General features: G+C 46.8%; 1 non-coding gene across 1 annotated transcript; it reads left to right on the plus strand.

The window, feature by feature from the left end:
* Window positions 1-6,657: 6,657 nt before the first annotated feature.
* Trnat-agu (transfer RNA threonine (anticodon AGU)) lies at window positions 6,658-6,730 on the plus strand. Its single transcript has one exon. It is a non-coding gene; the product is annotated as a tRNA-Thr (tRNA).
* Window positions 6,731-7,239: the final 509 nt, after the last annotated feature.

The following is a 7,239-nucleotide window of genomic DNA, read 5'->3' on the forward strand; positions in this document are numbered from 1 at the left end:
GTCTGTGTGGTGCGGAGCTGAATTGATTTGAGAAAACTCGTTTGAGTATGGAACTTTATTCCTTGACAATGTTTTAGTTTTGATTCTCATTATTTCATCTGTCTTCTTTTTCTCCAAAAGTTCCATTTCGCTGGCCTCCAGCGCAGAAAGGACAATATTATTCCTAGCACGACGCTCCTCCGCCCTCAGAGACGCGAGTGTATTATCACAATAATCCACTACGATTTTAGTTAGCTGAAGTGATGCGGATGTAAGACTTTCGTTCGAATTCTGTGTTTCACGTTTGTTAAACGTATGCATCGATGGGGTTAATGACAGAAGAAGGCCCGGGGGGGCGATCCCAGCCTTTAGATATATTTTGAGTGTACGCACATGTAGGTCATGGCGCACCCGCTTGTCAATTGTTTTCCTTATCTTAAAAAATTTAGGCGTCAGCAGCTGATCATGCGTGTCATGTGAGGAAGAGGAGGTCGGAACATTTGCGTGGCCAGGATGTCAATTCATGCAAACGCGACGTGCAGAGCCACAGTAATTTCGGAGATCGTACCTTTTGACGGCGAGGGTGGCAGGGCTTTTCTCGTTTTCTGGACTGGATTCCAGAATCCCGCTGTCTCTCGCGCTCGGCTGGGGGTCAGAAGGTTGTGGGCTCGTTGAAGTCCGTGGGCTGAGTTCTGATTTCCCGGGCTTGGGCTCGATCGTCTCCAGGTTTTCCGACGGAGATGCGCTTGTGGCTGAGAGTCCTGGGTCGCCGACGAGCCCGACCGTCCCCGACGACCACCGCCGACGACCCCGAACGTCCCCTGCAGGAATAGCCTTCACATGGACGATACGGCCTACCCCACATGCCCCAGTGCAACTAGCCAGCTGCCGTTAGTGATACCATCCTTCACCCAGGTGGTCAGCTCGAACAGTCTCTCCGCTAGCAGTAGAGAACCGGCGCATAGCCCGGTTGCTCGTCCGAACGTCCACCGTAGGCTTACAGCTGGGAGTGCGCGTACAACTGGGACCCCCCCGAAAGGTGACGCAGGGTCTGCGGACTGCACGTGGAAACCCAGCGAATCACCTTGCAGCGTTCTTTCTGGGGCTATCAACAAAAAACCCCAAAAGCCTCGTAAGGCAGCGCAACCATCCAAACCCATCGCCGGATCAAACAGCGCACCTGAACATCATCAAGGCCCGGACCCAGGACTCGCAGCCACAAGCGCATCTCCGTCAGAAATCCTGCAGACGATCGAGCCCAAGCCCGGGAAATCAGAACTCAACCCACGGACTTCAACGAGCCCACAAACTCCTGTCCCCCAGCCGAGCGCGAGAGACTGCGGGATTTTGGAATCCAGTCCAGAAAACGAGAAAAGCCCTGCCACCCCCGCCATCAAAAGGTACGATCTCCGAAAACACTGTGGCTCTGCACGTCGCACTTGCATGAATTGACATCCTGGCCGCGCAAATGTTCTGACCTCCTCTTCCTGTGCATGACACGCATGATCAGATGCTGACGCCTAATTTTTTTAAGATAAGGAAAACAATTGACAAGCGGGTGCGCCATGACCTACATGTGCGTACACTCAAAATATATCTAAAGGCTGGGATCGCCCCCCGGGGCCTTCTTCTAACATTAACCCCATCGATGCATACGTTTAACAAACGAGAAACACAAAATTGGAACGAAACTCGTACATCCGCATCACTTCAGCTAACTAAAATCGCAGTGGATCATTGTGATAATACACTCGCGTCTCTGAGGGCGGAGGAGCGTCGTGCTAGGAATAATATTGTACTTTCTGTGCTGGAGGCCAGCGAACTGGAACTTTTGGAGAAAAAGAAGACAGATGAAATAATGAGAATCAAAATTAAGAAATTGTCAAGGGATAAACTTCCATACTGAAACGAGTTTTCTCAAATCAATTCAGCTCCGCACCACACGGACATTGGAAGTCCTAAAATTACACCCCCAATCCGACCCTGCAAGTCGAAAGTAATGTCAACAACTCAAAAGAACATAGATGAATAAATAATTAACCTCTCCGGGGTACAGCTTACTATTCATGAGCGATCGTTAATCTCGCGCGGGCTGACATTTTGCCCAAGTACCGGCCGATACAATGAGTTCAGCTTGTTGAAAGATCTGGACAATTTTTGACGGAATGTACGCCTCGAATAATATTTTTTCGATAAACCAGACAAAGAGCGCACTGCCCCAACCTCCGTCAATGTAGGGCGGCAGTGGACACCAAAATCAGAGCGGGAAAAACACTTGTACTCGTACATTTAGGCTGTTCAAAGAGACGTCCTGCGGGCTTATAACGCTCGCAAACCAGGGGCCCAGAACCTTTCTAAAGAGGAGCGCGAGGCACTTAAGCACTGGGTGATCGAACAGACATTGTCATAAAACCGACCGATAAAGGTGGAGGTATTGTAATACTTAGTAAACCAGACTATATTCAAGAAGGCCACCTTCAGTTAAAAAATAAATTTTTCTACCAAAACCTTGTTGCACATCCAACTGTTGAACATTAGGAAATAACAACAACACTAAATATTCTTGTCGAAATTGGGGAAATAGAGATAGGCCTCTGCAAAGCACTTACAGCAGCACACGCAACACCAGGAAGGTTTTACATGCTGCCTGACGTTCATAAAGAAGGGAACCCTGGTAGAGCAATATTTTGGGTAAGAGGCACTCTCACCGAACCAATATCAAGCTACACAGACTTCCTGATTAAGAAAATACCCGCTACCCATTCGGCATATCTTCGTGATACTAACCACTTCCTAAGGGAAATCGACAACAAACATAAAAATCCCTGATGGCGCCTTCCTTGTAACTCTAGATGTAACGTCTCTGCGCACTAATATACCTCACCGAGATGGGATTGAAGCCCTGGTTGAATCCTATAGCATACATCGGGATCACGAGTCGCCAAGCCCACAAGTCATTGAAACTTTGACCAAGCTAGTGCTGGAAATAAATAGCTTTGAATTCCACAATCAGTATTACCTACAAAAAAACGGCACTACGATGGGTACTCGAATGGCACCCAACTACGCTTATATATTCATGAACGATCTCGAAACAAAATTCCTATCAACCCATGAAATTAAGCCATTTTTTACAAACGCTTTCTGGACGATGTATTCCTTATTTGGACCGGTACCGAGAAAGACCTAATCGACTTCATCGAATGTTTCAACAAGGCCCATCCAAGCATCGCATTCACTTATACCTATTCAACCACAGAAATCAATTTCCTTGACGTGCATATAAATACAGACAAAGGAGAACTGATCACTACCGTTTACAAAAAACCTGCCGATAGGCAGCAGTATCTGCCCTTCGACAGTCGTCATCCGCGCCACTGCAAAACGAGTATCCCATACTCGCAGGCCCACCGATTTAGGAGAATTTGTTCCCGCACTGAGGACTTCGAGGCAAACGCAGAAAACTTGCGCAAAGTACTCGCGAAGCCACAATACCCACCACCCATAGTCAACGACGCTATTTGCAAAGCGGTCAACCTTGATCGCCAAGAGTTGCTGCACCATGAAAAAGAACTAAACCAGAAAGGGAGAGGCAATCTAGTTTTGACGTTCGGGGGCAATTCCCCAAACATAAACAAAATCTTGAAAAAGCACTTCAACATGCTACAACAGAGTGAACGGCTTTCAAAAATCTTCCCTACCTCTCCTCGGGTCGTATGCAGGCGCCCCAAAAATATTAAAGATTACCTTTTACACGCCAAAACTGCGAGGGCACCCAAGGGTGGGTGTCGAGCATGCGGAAAGGCACGGGGCCGCGTATGTAAACACATGCAGACAACAACGGTGGCAGAAAGCACCAACTCCCATTTCAAGCATCTAATTCACGCGACACTCGACTGCGACTCTTCTAATGTGGTGTACCTTCTGGAGTGCGGTGTTTGTGGCATCCAATACATTGGCCAGACGGGAACAGCATTCCGCATGCGCTTCAACAACCATCGCGCACATGTTCGTTCACTCCCTGAGCTATCATTATCACGACATATTAACTCCGAAAACAACCCGTTCGACTCCATCAAGGTCACACTTTTACAGAGTGGATTTTCTACTACAAGAAAACGCGAACAACGTGAATCTTACAATTTTTACAAATTCAGTACAGTAAAAGCAGGAATGAATGTTAGCCCGGGAATTATGTCGTCTATCCATGCTGTTGATAATCTGGCTGCAGAATAATCCCCTACCTAAATTGTAAGTCTCTGTGTTGTTTAAACAACTAATCAAGCTATTCTTATTTTATTTATTCTCTTCCTGCGGTTTCCGCACCGGCGGCATATGCCACAAACAACATCGAGGCGCCCGCCGCTGTTTACTCCAACAAAGGACCCGCGCGACTGCCACGTGCGGTTAAAGGATTAGTTAAGCTTCTTTTCCCTGCTTCATGGTAGGGGACGACCCTGTCGGCTGCCCGTACAGGGCAAAAGAATAGAGGTAAGATTTATGAATGGCGCTCGCCCGTCCTACCGGTAGGCGGAATCGTGCATGCTTTGAGCCACAGTGCGGAAATCGTACCTGCACTCCAAACGAGCCTTCCTGTTTGTTTGTAGGGTTGACGTCACTGACACATGTGTGCGGCTGCGACCGCTTCCTGTCAACTCTTCCCGTAATGTCAGTGACTACTGGAATTCTGTGGCCCCCAGTTATGGTGTGAGAACGTCCCTGTTACTGCTTTGCGCTTTCGTTTCTTGAGCAGAGCGGCACCGTCTGAAGTGGGCGCTACCTGTCACTCTTTATACAAGCTGACTTACAATATGCTTTTTAAGCGGTCACTTTGCATTAAGTGGGAATATGCTTAAAAAGCATATTCCCCGAACCACCACGCGTTGTCTACCGGCGTAATAAGAATTTAGGGGACTTTCTTACTAACTCTCGTATCAACCGACCGGCAACTACTGGCTGCATGCCCTGCAATAAACCCCGATGTAAAGTATGCCCACACATGACCACTACACAGCGCGCCACCAGCACGGCTTCAGACTACTACGTAAATATAAAAGGTAACTTTAACTGTGACTCCGCTAATGTCGTATATCGTCTAGAGTGCACTGTTTGTAGGCAACAATATATCGGCCAAACTAAAACGCCCTTCCGAATACGGTTCAATAATCACCGCTCTCATGCAAAAAGCTGCCCTTATTTGCCCCTGTCAAGACATGTGAACAGTCCCGGGCATGCATTTGATCATCTTAAAGCAACGATTTTAGAATCCACCTTCAAAACGCACCACGACCGCGAGGTTCGGGAATCTTATCTCATTTATAAGTTTGGGTCAGCCACACTTGGAATTAATGAAAGTTACGGAAAACTAACGTGCTTATCCCTCGAATAAACTTAGCGGCTTCATAATTTTTATAACTATGTTCATTATTCCTACCCTCGAGTTTGCCATCAGAATTCGCAGAAACTCTCCTAATACAGCAGCTTTGTTAGCTTAATGCGGCTCAACAATGCCATTTGTCCGGGAGAAGGAGGCCTCGTTCCCACCACCACTTAAGAATGTTTAACTCTTTGTGATCTATTCATGTTTAACCTTTTGTGACCCTACCTATTTCCTGTTCGATTGCTAGCTTCTGTGAAATGCTCTTTTGTGCCCCCTATCTATTCTCTTCATCCGCTGGGGGCACACCCATCTTCGCTTCCCCTAGAACCAGTCTCCCCAGCCACTGAATACCTTGCTGTATACTCTTCCCTTTCTTTACAAACCGCGGTTGACCATTTTCCCCCATTGTCTGAACTTGCAGCCCGCGCGGCATACGTTGACCCGTCATGGTGCAACCTCGAACGCTGCATTGTTAACACGACCCCTTTTTCTCTCTCTTGTTCCCCCCCCCCCTTTTTTTTTTGTTGTTTGTTGGTTGATGTTGTAACGTAGGCGTAGCCTGACTGTATGCACACTCTCCATTTGCGAAACATTTTCCATTCCTTCTTACAGTTTTATGCAAACCTATATAAGAAATGTGTTCAATGTTTGCGACACCATAATCATGTAACTTTACTCTGATGAAGGCAAGTCCCATTGCCGCTACGTAAGTAAACATTGTTTGTTATTGTTCTTGCTGTGTATCCGACTCTTTACTTATACTATTTCTGCACGCTTTGTGAGTTTATCTTTCTCTAGATTTATATATATATATATATATATATATATATATATATATATATATATATATATATATATATATATATATATATATATATATATATATATATATATATATATATATATATATATATATATAACAAATCAGAAAAATGGGAACTGAGGGGCTATGACCCACCAAAGCAAAGGGGTGGCTTTGGTGGGTCAGAGAAAGAGATGACGAATTTTTTTAGTCGAAAAGAAAGTGGTGAAAAAATGCCCGCCGGGTGGGATCCGAACCCATGACCTCCAGAATACCGGTCTGGTGCGATACCGGTCTGGTGCCAAAGGGAGCTTAAGACGGTTCAACACTGGTCGACCACTTTCGACATGTCGTAGATACTTGAGTCACGGCCCGGGGGTTAAAAAGAAGGTCGCCTTCACACCGAGTAGTCCGAGTGGCGCTCGCTACCACCCCCAAGTGCAGGAAACAAAAATACCTTAACATAAATATCCCAGAAAGTGCTGGGGAAACAGCCCCGCCGGTAGCGTAGTGGTTATCGCACCAGACCAGTATTCTGGAGATCGTGGGTTCGGATCCCACCCGGCGGGCATTTTTTTACCACTTCCTTTTCGACTAAAAAAATTCTTCATCTCTTTCTATGACCCACCAAAGCCTCCCCTTTGCTTTCCGAGGTTTTCTTGACTGCCAACCCTTATTTTCTGTCTTATTTCACGGAGCCCCTCATTTCCCATTCTTCTGATTCGCTACATGCTTTGCGAGGGCCTCTGTTCTGGCAGTCTTGGGGCTAAAGGGAGCTTAAGAGGGTTCAACGCTGGTCGACCACTCTCGACATGTCGTAGATACTTGAGTCATGGCCCGGGGGTTAAAAAGAAGGTCCCCTTCACCCCGAGTAGTCCGAGTGGCGCTGGCTACCACCCCCAAGAGCAGGAAAAAAACATACCTTAACATAAATTCCTGATAAAGTGCTGGGAAAACAGCCCCGCCGGTAGCGTAGTGGTTATCGCACCAGACCGGTATTTGGAGGTCGTGGGTTCGGATCCCACCCGCCGGGCATTTTTTCACCACTTTCTTTTCGACTCAAAAAATTCTTCATCTC

The sequence above is a fragment of the Haemaphysalis longicornis genome, unplaced genomic scaffold, assembly GCF_048455015.1.
Source record: "Haemaphysalis longicornis isolate Haplotype H1 unplaced genomic scaffold, Haemaphysalis longicornis Haplotype H1 scaffold_8, whole genome shotgun sequence".
NCBI classification, from domain to species: Eukaryota; Metazoa; Arthropoda; class Arachnida; order Ixodida; family Ixodidae; genus Haemaphysalis; species Haemaphysalis longicornis.